The sequence below is a fragment of the Thamnophis elegans genome, chromosome 4 (assembly GCF_009769535.1).
Source record: "Thamnophis elegans isolate rThaEle1 chromosome 4, rThaEle1.pri, whole genome shotgun sequence".
NCBI lineage: Eukaryota > Metazoa > Chordata > Lepidosauria > Squamata > Colubridae > Thamnophis > Thamnophis elegans.
In genome coordinates, this window is record NC_045544.1 from 45,298,246 (window position 1) to 45,310,790 (window position 12,545).

Below are 12,545 nucleotides of genomic sequence, written 5' to 3' on the forward strand. Positions count from 1 at the left end.
CCCACACACGATCCCCCCCTGCGCTCCCCCCACTTATGGCACGCGAGCCAAAAAAGGTTTGCCATCGCTGTTATAGGTAATCTAGTCCAATCCCCCACTCAAGCAGAACACCCTACACCATTTCTGACAAATGGCAGTCCAACCTCTTCTTGAAAGTCTCAACTGATGAAGTCTCCCACAACTTCCAAGGGCAAGCTGTTCCATTGGTTGATTGTTCTCACTGTCAGAAAGTTCCTCCTTATTTCTAGGTTGAATCTCTCCTTGGTCAGTTTCCATCCATTATTCCTTGTCTGGCTTTCAGGTTCTTTGGAAAATAGCTTGACCCCGTCCCTCTGTGGCAACCCCTCAAATATTGGAACACTGCTATCATGTCTCCCCTGGTCCGTCTCTTCACTAGACTAGCCATGCCCAGTTCCTATAATCATTCTTCATATGTTTTAGTCTCCAGACCCCTAATCATCCTGGTTGCTCTCCTCTGCACTTTCTTTAGAGTCTCAACATCTTTTTGATAGTGTGGTGGCCAAAACTAAATGTGGTACTCATGGTGTGGTCTTAGTAGGGCTTTATAGAGTGGTATTAGTACCTGACTTGATCTTGATTGTATACCTCTGTTAATGCAACCTAGAATTGCATTGGCTTTACTCTCTATAGCAGCATGATAATTAAGTAGGCTGACTGAAAGATTATGGAAGTTGAAATCCAATCCATCTGAAGGCTGAATTATGTGAAACTGCAAAGATTATTTTCCAGACAATAATGGGGCCTGAGATAGTCTGATAGAATTTCAGAGAGATACTGCAGTAGAATATAAATCTTCTGATTTAACATAAATTCACTGATATTATTTTATTATTGCACATAACACCACTTAAACCAAACATATCTTTCTTACAACATCCGGATATAGCAACACAAAGACAAAGTGCAGTTTCTTTAAGCAGCAGGTGCTACATAAGGACTCAGAATTACCTGTTCCCCCTTTGAATCTGGGTTGCTGTCCACCCCTCTAATAAGCAAAGTGTCCAGTGACAAATGGAAGGATGCCATTGTCCTAATCTTGTCAAGAATCTGTTTCTACACAGAGATCTCTGGATTTAGCTTTATGGATTCAATTTTTTTTAAAAAATAAATTCGCTTTCCTAAAGTAAATATCATTGTGACTGACTTTTTTCCTTTAATATATGATTTCCCCAATTAGATAGGGAAAGCAGGGGACAGGAGAGGAAAGCAGGAAAGTAGGTGCAGCATCCCATTCCTAGTTTATATTACAGTGGGATTCTTCCTTTTTTTACTTTACTTGGTGAAGAAGAACTAGAGTTAGAAAAAATATCATAGAGCTTTGATTCCCTTGCCTAGCGTGTAGCTATAGCAACATATAACCAAAATGTGTATCTGTTTTTGGATGGATGGATGGATGGATGGATGGATGGATAGATGGATGGATAGATAGGATAAATAAGATACGGGACATAAGCCATTTGGTGTGAGCTAAAGCAGCAAAGAAGCACAACTATGGCCAAGCCGTGTTGTCATGAAGCCCAATCAGCTGATCTGATTGTTAGCTAGGGCTGTTGTGCTAAGATGTAGAGACATCCAAATCCAATCTGCTGTATAAGTGCAGGGTCCTTGGTGCTCTTTGAGCTTGGTTGTTTCCTTGGTAACATCATCAGTGCTAGTGGAGAATGAGACTTGCTCTCCTTTTATATACTAGTCTAGTGTTTGCCCTGTCAGTGTTGGTGGGAGTGGTTTTGGTGATTCCTTGAGTTGATTCCTTGGATTGTTGCTTATTGTTAGCTTGTTTGACTGCATTGATAGTGTCTGGATTGTGGCATTGTTTGTTTCTTGATTGTTGGTCTAATGTTAATTTTGATCTCTGTTCATCTGAATATTGATTGCTAGTGAAGAGGTGTTTCAGTCTTTTTGTTTCCTTTTTGGCTTTTAATTCTCTCTTTTGAATGGTGTGTAGATGTTGTTTATCTCTATGTGCCTGTTGAATGCCAGGCTTACAATAACACCAAGATTTCCATAACACCAAGATTAACATTAGATCAATGCTAATCAAAGGGTGTGTTACAATGGCAGAGATTTTGTGATATTTTATTTTGCATTGATTATATTATAGTAGTGTATTTATTAGTAAACCAATAATTACTTCTCCCAAAATGGCTGCAAAAACAATAGTAACTTTTCTTTCTCCTGATGGCAATCTGCTGATTTTGCTGCCAAAGCTGGAGGGTTTTTTTGGCAGCGCTGCTCCCTGGATTTGAATGGGAGCAATTGGGAATAACCCAGGATGGCTTTCGGACAGCTGCGGATCCACCTGGGAAGGGGAGTCTTGAAGATTCTGGTTCCCTCTGGGAAAGGTTAGAAAGTCATGGGCATCCATCTTGGCAGTTCCATTTTCTTAAGTGTGTCTTTTAACTTCACTTTTCAAAGCTTTTGTTTTATTCTGCTTTTTACTCTTAAAAGTTGACTTTTAAAAGTTGCGCTTTTATCTTTGTCAAGGTACCTAGAACAACAATGTATCAGGCTATGGACAAGCAAATGTGTCAGACATTTGAAAAAATACAGTTTGATAATATGGAATATTTATTTGAAAGCTTTTAAAAAAAGTTTGATGAAATGATAATGGTTGTGAAAAATACTCAGCTGTGAATGACTGTCACCGTGGGGGGGGGGGGGTTGTATGTCTAAAACGGCATTTGTATCTGTATGTTTTATGTATGATTTGTCTTGCTTATGTCGTTGTATTTATGTCGCTGTATTGTTTTTTCTCTGTTTTTTAAAGGTAATACTGTTTAATAAAAATTATATTTAAAAAAAAAAATACTCAGATGGATCTAGCTATAGATAAATTAGACTCACAAAAGGAATGTGACCTGAAAGCAGTAGATTCCCTAGGGGGGAAATGACTTCTACAGACTTAGAATTCACAGTCTTAGAACTAACCTAGTCAATCCCATATGCCTCTCTGAAGTTCAAGCCTGCATTTTTTTTACAACAGCAGAAAGTTGACTAAGTGAAGAAGTGATGAATTGCTTTCCCTAAGAAAATTAAAAAATATGGGGAAATAGATTTATCACATTTAAGTGCAAAACAATTCCATCTGGATTTTTTGGGGGGATAGACCAACTTTGGAGATTGGACATATTGTATTTAACAAAGAAACATTGATAAGAGATAGTATTAAGAAAAAATGTGGATATTTGATCGGGGACAAATCACTGTTATTTTTTGGGATGATTTAAGATAGATAAAATGCCATGCTAAATTTTCTATAAATTGATTAAAATATCAGTTTGCTTCAGAGGGTTTTGAAACTTTAATTTTGCCTTTCTTATTATTATTGTTCTTCCTGTTAATATAGATATCAGGCTAATAAATTGCAAATAGATTTTGTAGTTTAAAAATTATTGGGACCTCTTTTGCAAGGGGTGGGAAGCTATTTTGTAATATATTAATCGGTATTCAACTAGTGTATGTGTTAATTTTTTAATGCACTTTTCTTTTTTGATGTCTTGTTTGTTTTGTGGGGTTTTTTAACTGCTACTTTTTGAAAGATTTTTTTTTAAAGTTTTGTTATTTGCATTTTGTATTCTAATTTTTTTAAATATAGATTCTCACTGGCTCAAGCCATCCTTTCTTCTGAGGTGGGTAAAATGAGGACCCAGATTGTTGGGGGCAACATGCTGACTCTGTAACTGCTTAGAGTGGGCTGTAAAGCACTGTGAAGCAGTATACAAGTCTAACTGATATTGCTATTGCTACTCAACCCTATGTTATATATTCTAAACTGACTGTAAACTATTCTTCTGCATCACAAATACCTGGCTCCTATTGCGTTTACCTCAGACCAAATGAAACAGAATGTTGGCAGTGTCCAATAAACTCTTCTGTTTTGAAAACTTTATTTTCTTTTATGGGGCACTGACCACAGGCATATAGAGGGCAGGGGGAAAAGCCCAAATCGTGACACATCAGGCAAGACAATGATGCCGCTTATGTACCTACCTTATAGAAAAGCAATTATGTATACCAAAACTATGCATACATTTCACATCTTTTCAGATTCTGAAATAATTCTCTAATTTTGCTCAATGTTGTGCAGTTACTGTATGTGCTTTTACACATTTTAATTGGCAAGCTGTTGGCTTATGTAAGGTGGGGGTCACAGTTTCTGAGATCTAGCACAGAAGCATCTGTGGGTATATGCATATATTTTTTGGTTGTGTTTATGTAGTGTATATTGGAGGTGGTGACCCTTTGAGAGCTGTATGCAACAAAATTTCATTTTAATGTATGCCGATTAGTATACATTTAAAGTGACAGCAAAGTTATTCTAAGTCTAATTACTTCAAGAACTGCAGAGCATTTCCATCTTGACATTTTAAACTATCAATCCATTGTGCATAAGCATCCAGTCTCCAAATAGAAAAATATAACATAGTCATAAGAATACCTCTGGAATGGAATAAAATATAGAGATATGATTACAGGATTTCCCTGCTAAAACAAATACACTTACTGGGGTTTTTTTCTTCAACTATGACCTGTGCCTTATGAAATATGGGCAATCAGGGCAACAAAATAATTGGAAAAACATTTGGTATTGTACAAATAGCATGAGGATATGATGAGTTAAGGACTGTATTTGATATGTTCTCTTTGCACAGAGTTGCCAGAAAAGACCTAACTGGAGACTACTTTCTTTTGGAATTCAAAACAGTGTATGAAAAAGTGAAACTTCAGCCACAAAATCTCTCTTGTTGTTTTTTTGCTTGCATAAAATGTGAAGAGTATTGGGGAATATTAAAGTGCAACTAAGTGCATGTTGAATAAATGTTTAAAACAATTCTTGGGTTAATACAGAAGTTTCAGACAATTTATTAAAAAAAGAGAAATGGGTCTTCTATTACATTCCTGATGCATAAAAATTATTAAATTAATGTAAAAAGGAAACATGACAAAATAAGAGTTGATGTCCATCCAAGGATTATATATAATAATGTTTGTGTGCTTTAGTACAAAGAAAATAAGTCTAAATTCAGTTTACTTAGTAGTTAGTATAATATGATTGATCTGTCTCAATACATGTTATTTCTCTTTTGTGGAGCTGCGTTTGATGAAGAAAAAAAACCCTGTTTTATAGTTCTAATTTAAATGTATGTTTTTTGTGTTAAGTAGATAAATAGCCAAGCTTGAATATTTTTTTTTCTTTTTTACAAAAGTTGTATTTAGCCACATCAGGGGTCAAACCGGGCAGAACCCTAATTGCAGGCATGTAATTGTAAGCATTAAGGAAAGAAATGCTATGGATCAAATTTTGCTGTGATGTCATTTACATGCAAAGTGTGTAGCACATCAGCCTTTGAGGAAAATTTGGTTTATAACAAGTAATTTAGGAGTCTGGTTACAGCTTGAAATGTCAGCTGTTGTTTAGCTATTTCCCTTGGTGCATATAGTGTCTAGAATGCAAGTAAACACAAAATCTATTATTGTCTGAATGCCAGAATGTCCTTGGTTCTTAAGCTGAAGAATAATGGTGGTAACTAAGAACTTCTGATCTTTTTTTTATTTTTGAGCAACATGTTCCAACCATAAGTGCACTTCTGATTTCTCTTCACTGTGTGAAGAGTCTGAACACAAGAATCTCTGTCTCTATGGCTTATTTTGAGTGGGGTGAGCAGACATTGTGACTTGCTTGTTCCTTCTTGCTGACACAACATGGCACTCTTTGTATAGGTACTACAGTCCTCCAAATATATAATTCTAAATTATTATGTCAGAGAACATGGATAAATTATTTAAAAAATTCAAAAGAAAATGTTTAAAAGGCAAGAAACTGGGTTATTAGCATTTTGAATGTGTAATAATGAGAGGATTAGTTTGACATGTGAAACATACTGTTCTCTTTGAAAAAGTAGCAACTACTTAAACAAGTGGCATGTAGAGAATGCTCACCCTAACCCTAACTCTGTATCACATCTTACCTTAATCACCATCACATCAAATGGTCCTGAGGGTTCATTGATATGGGAATAATAATACCAAGATTAGCACAGCTATAGAACGTGCAATCCTAGATTGAATACAGATTTGGAGTTTCCCAAATAAAAAGAGGATCCAGTCCTGATGATTGGGGAAAGAATAGAATAATATTTTTTGGTGTTTGGAAATAAGGAACCTTGTCGCCATCATAATTCCCAAAGCAGATGGCACTTGGGAGAATAAACAAAATTAAAGATGGCCTAATTTGCTTTTCCAACAGATGGCAATAGTAACACAGGTGCTGTAGAAAATCCAGATGTTACAGCATCTCCTCGATAATGGGATATGTTGTACTTTAATTGGCAAAGAGAAGGGGATACAAAATGCGGGAAAGAAAATTCAATGTGCTATCTTAGTGAATACCATATTCAGTACTGAAATAGGCATCTCTCTTTTCTGCTGGAGTTGATTAACTGGTTAATTCTTTAAAAGGTAAAATATTTTAAACTGATGACAGTTGTTTCACTTTGATTGATTTCTTAGAGCCAGGCCATTTCATATGTAAACATGTTTTTAAATCAGAATCAGAGTGCTTTACAGCACATATGTGGTGCTGATAGATTTGTGTAGATTTGGTTTTTTTTTTTTAATATGGCTTGTTGATTTTATTTTTGTTATTTTATAGAGCTTTTAATTGTTATTAGCTGTCCAGAATCATATATTTGACATGAGCAGCTATATAAATTGAAATAATAATTTGATAATAACTTTCCACTGAAATACCTTAAAGTCACATGGAATTCAAATATCCCTGTATCTGTTTAATACTTTTGCATTTTCTTGCATGCTGTTCAGTGCTATTTTGAGTCTCTTTCTTACTGTTGATTTCTATGTGTGAAATACTGAATGTAATTTTAAATGTATTTGTATCATATACATTTTTTCATCTGCTATTGCCCCTCTAGAAGATACTTATATAACTGAATTACAGCTTTTCTTTTTTCTAAGCATATTTAGTCTTCCTGACAACATTTTTTATAGTTGGGATGGCTGGAATTTCTTTCCCTATTTTATTTTTTTCTTTCATGATCAGGTGTCATGAGGCATCTTTAATCATTCCCTCTTCTCTTCCTGTCTATTTTAACATATATATAAAACGTTAGTATTTCCTACACACACATGAACATCAATGAAATAAGCAAGATTTTGTAGCACACAATTCAGAAATGAAGGTTAACATGTCGTTAGACTATTGTCATACACACTGATGTCATCATAATGTATCAGTGTACTGATGATATTATCTAGTTTGGTAATGAAACATTTGCAAGAAAACCACCAAACTCACAGAGCACCAAGGACCTCTCAGTTCAAATATTTGGCCTACAAATATTCTCTTCTCTCGAGATTCTTTATGGCCATCATCTTTCACAGAGATAGATGAAATGCTTTTCTCACATTAACTCACATTTAAACTGGGGAAATCCTATTATCCCAAAGGGTAGAGATTACCAATGATCACAAAAGCCCTTTAAAATGCAGGTGTAATTCTAGCAAGAGTTGTGTTTGGACAAATAAAATTGCTTCCCCTTCCCCTGCTACAGGAAAAGCACCAAGTTTATCTTTAATAAGAGGTTATGCAGAGGTTATTGGGTGCAGATTACCTTAACTGCACAATCACATTGTGCTACAATATGTGACTCGGAAAATCCACATGCCCCCCCCAAAATGTCATACATTTCATACAAGTAATAAATTATCCATAGGATTTTTAAAATTTTCCCACATTTTCAAAAAATATTTTTAATATATATTTAGTAATTTGAGAGGCTTAAGGTGGTTGGTTGCCTGAGTGACATTGTTTGACCCTATCTTGCTGAATATGACAATCCATTATTAGAACAGGTTTCACTTCTTGATCTGCTACCTCCATGTTTACAGACCATAACTTTGGGCTAAGATAAGGTGACCAGATTTTCAGATTGGTAAAGAGGGACACCATTGACCGGGGGGGGGAGCTAGGCCACGGCGGTTAGTGCCAGCTCATGGCCTCGCTAGGGACATCTGGTCACCTTAATTATACATATCCTCTCTCTCTCTATCCATCCATCCGTCTGTCTGCCTGCCTGCCTGCCTATCTGTCTATCTAGTTATGGTATCTCTCTCTCTCTCTCCTTCTGTCTGTCTATCTGCCTGCCTATCTGTCTATCTAGTTATGGTATCCCTCTCCCTCTCTCTCTCTCCGTCCATCTATCTGCCTGCCTACCTATCTCTCTCTCTTTCTCTCTATCCATCTGTCTATCTGCCTGCCTATCTGTCTATCTAGTTATGGTATCTCTCTCTCTCTCTGTCCCTCTCCCTCCCTCATCTCATTATCATCTATCTCAGTGTTTCTCCACCTTGAAGACTTGAAAGTATGTGGACTTCAACCCCCAGAAACACACTTTCAAGTCTCCAAGGTGGAGAAACACTGATCTATCTAATTAATATAATTATTTCTCCCTCTCTTTTTCACTCTCTCTCTCTCCCACGCACAAACGCAGATGCATAGAGCAGCCCACTTCACACACAGGTAACGCCGGGCAGCTTACAACATTATGATGCACACCCAAAGCGAATAGAGTCAGGTGCCTGTGATCCCAACCCTCCTTTCCCGAGGGGGGAGGGCCGTGGAACACTGCAAAACTCTTCTTGGTGGCATCACTCTATGGGGCTTTCACTTTTGCTTGTTCCCCCCCAACCTTTCCAAAGCCAAGCTTCATCCGATTCTAACCAATCCCAGCGCCTCTCGCATCTCTCCTTTGGAAGCGTCACCCTGTGCAGAGGGCTGGGATGGGAGCTGGAGTCCAATGCCACTGGCGATCTGGGGCTGCTGTAAGCAGGCGCGGGGCTTCGGGGGAGAGGGGATGTGCAAAGCCCCCTCCCCTAATGCTTCCGGCTCTTCTAAAGAAGGGGGTCGGGGGGCTTGTGCAGACCCCCTCCCCCCTATTCCCGCATCTCCTTGCAGGAACCCCCAATCACCAGGGGCATTGGACTCCAATCCCATCGCAGCAGCCCCCAATGGCCAGTGTCTTAGGACTCCAAATCCCATCGCAGGAATCCCCACCCAGCGGCCAAAAGCCTCTTTCTTGACAGCGCTTGACAGCGTTGTTGGGGCCTGTGGGCGAAAGAAAGGACTTTTCTTTTGCCCGCAACAGAGCTCGGGCGGGCGAAAGCAAGAACTTTAATCAGTGGGCTGCGCGCAGGGAGGAATATCTCCTCTCTTCCCTGCACGCATCCCACTGATTAAAGTGCCTTCTTTTGCCCGCATCAGAGCTCGGGCGGGATGCGGGCGAAATAAAGGACTTTTCTTTCGCCCGCATCAGAGCTCACCCGCCCGAAAAATCGGGACTTTTTAAAAACGCCCCGGGACACGGGACAAATTGTTATAAAGCGTGACTGTCCCGCTGAAATCAGGATGTCTGGTCACCTTAGGCCAGTGTTTTTCAACCTTTTTTGTGCAAAGGCACACTTTTTTCATGAAAAAAATCACGAGGCACACCACCATTAGAAAATGTTAAAAAAAATTAACTCTGTGCCTATATTGACTATATATAAAGTAATTTTCCCACGGCACACCTTACACTATGTCACGGCACACTAGTGTGCCACGGCACAGTGGTTGAAAAACACTGCCTTAGGCTAAGATCCTTTGCAAGTGTTTCTAGAAGCTGCTGTCCTCCTCTTTTGGAACTATGCTTCATCATATCAATGAAAACCCATAATATCTGGCAGGCATGTGAAAGTGAAAACCAGCTGCATTGCTATGCAAGTCTCTAATGTCTTTTCTAAAATGCAGGAATGCATCTAAAACTTTCATATTCTATTTATTTTGGAATGGCAAAATCTAGTGTAGCACCTCCTCTTCATGTATAATACTGTACTCGGGCTAGGTAGATTCATGCTACAGATATTATAATCATCTTTGCACTGTGGTACAGTTTTGTGAGAACAAAACTACCTTCACACTCGCTGTTCTCTTCTATGTTTTTTTGGTGGTTAAGACTTTACTGCCTAAGCAGGAAAACTCTCAATTTACATCCTACAGCAGTGATGGCGAACCTTTTTAGCATCGAGTGTCCAAACCAGAACATGTGCATGCTGGAGTAGCCGCCAATGTTCACACGTACACTGGCCACCTAGTCTTCGGGTTTCCCCTGGTCTTCATGTGTGCTCGAGCACTGGAAACCTGAAGACTACCTGGCTGGTGCGCTTGCTGGTCTTCGGGTTTCTGGCACTCTGGCACACGTGAAGACCAGGGGGCCTGCATGCATGTGTGCGCTGGAAACCATAAGAGCAGCTGGTGACAGTGTGCATGCCCACAGAGAAGGCTCTGCATGACACTTCTGGCATACCTGCCATAGGTTCACCATCACGGTCCTAGAGTAATACAGTCCACTTCAGCCCAACAAGATTTTACATTATGTATATAGAGCAGTTTAGTCAGAGGGACATTGAATTTAAATCCTTTCATACAGATATGGTTGGGAGGAAAAGCCATTTGCTTAGAACTCAACATGATCTTGTCACACATAGTTAATCTCTTCCAGGGCCAAAGTTCTGCTAGCCTTCTGATAAGAGATTTTCTTTTCCTGAATAATTTCTGACAGATCACGGCCTAAAGTAATTCTTTCTTTTTCTTTTCTTTTTTTACTTTCTTAATTCAGATTTGTAATTAACCTCTTTTATTTTTTACTTCTCTCAAGGTTACGTCTTCCCTTCTACTTTCATAGCATAACATTCCTTACTTAACCCAATCTTTATCAACTCCAGGTTTTTGTCTGGCTGAGATATAGAAGCAGACATCTGAGTTAGTTGTGCTGACAGGACAAAAAAAAAAAAAAAAAAGTGGCTACGAGGCCAATGGTTAAATCAAGCAAAAGCTGAGCAAGCAAAATGGCATGCTGCTGATAAGCTGTTTTCATTGCTATCTCTGAAATTTCAACTGCTAAAATGTAGGTAGAGTGCCTTCAGAAGGGGAAAAGAACAAGTTGCTTGATGCAGTTGGGAAAATCCAAGTCTGGCACCAGAGTTGAAATAATGGAAGGGGGCAGACAGCAGCTGAAAGAAGATTATTTGGCCGGGATCTTTTTCTCAAAATGTCAGTGATGAACCACATTTTTTCTTTCAGTCTCCATATTGATACACACATTTTTATAAGGTGGAGGGAAGGCTAGCAATTATGTATTAATTACATAATTAAAAATGCATTTTACAATAATGTAACATTTTAGAAACATTTAACAAAGTACCTCTAGCTGCAAGGTTGCCATAGCAACCCCATGCATCATCTGTTGCTAAATGAGCAATTTAGTTATATCTCCCTTCATGTTCTCTGCACTAAAACAAAACCCCTTATTCCGTGCGAAGTATGTAATCCGCAAAAGCTAAGTTAATGTGCATCCTTTATTTTTATTCTGGTAATCATCCCTTAAAACAAAAAGTTACATAATATACCTGAGTACTAATATCTAACTATCAGGATTTCTACCAAGCTTCTTCAAATTCACTCATGTTTAATATTTTAGGAAGAATTGCCATATAAACCAAACCAACCAAATTAAGCACTTTTTCACAGCCATAAAGGCTAGAAAATTTGGTTCTGATCTTGCCCATTAGAATCTATTTAATTTCCATTTTAAATTGAAATTTTAAATATATTTGAGGTAGTTCCTTCAAAAGAAATCTTGAAAATGTTTCCTACGGTTGAATTATATCAAGGAGCTCAAATTCCTAGCAGGTACATCTTTTGCCCTGTCAGTGCCCTCTTGTGCCACCAAGGCACCCTCAGAATAAAGTTATTGGAAATTGGAGACCCCTATTCTAGAAGCAGCTTTTTCTAGAGGAGACATAAAGAGGTGATGTTGTGGAAACAGGAGTTATGACAATTAGAATGTCTGGAAAGAAAGAAGAGATGGAGAAAGGAAAGAAATAATATTACAGGTTTTAAATTTTTCCTAGCCCACTTTCCTGCTCTCCATCTACATAGAATTTCTTCTTTGACAACTGAGTCATAGCCAAGCAGCGCAGAAATTTAAATGCTGCACTTTATATCAAGTTTGTTGGGGGCTGATATTCAAGACATGGGAACCTGTCAACAATGCTTTCTGCCTTCCCTGACAGCTGCCTAATAAACTAGACGAAAGACAAACAAAGAAAGTGCTGCCTAGCTCATAACAACTGTCTAGTTACAGTTCCCACAATCCCTAGAATATAGTGCAGTATGTAGCATTTTATACCAGATAAGAAGAATCATCCAGGCTTAAATCACCAAGACACTTTAGGGGTATGGTTGCACTTCTTCTTTCTTTCCTGTCTTTCCTGACACAGAAAATCTGGTCAAGAGAGTAATATCACTGAAATGAGAGAGACCAGGTATTCGGATCATTGTTTTCAGGGGGATAAGCAGGGGTAAAATCCAGCAGGTTTTGACAGGTTCTGGAGAACCAGTAGCGGAAAGTTTGAGTAGTTTGGAGAACCAGCAAATGCCACCTCTGGCTGGCCCCAGAGTGGGGAGG

General features: G+C 38.4%; 1 protein-coding gene across 2 annotated transcripts in view; it reads left to right on the forward strand.

Moving 5' to 3' along the window:
• PDE7B (phosphodiesterase 7B) overlaps positions 1–12,545 on the forward strand; it is a 190,115-nt gene that overhangs the window by 110,742 nt on the left and 66,828 nt on the right. The window lies entirely within an intron of this gene.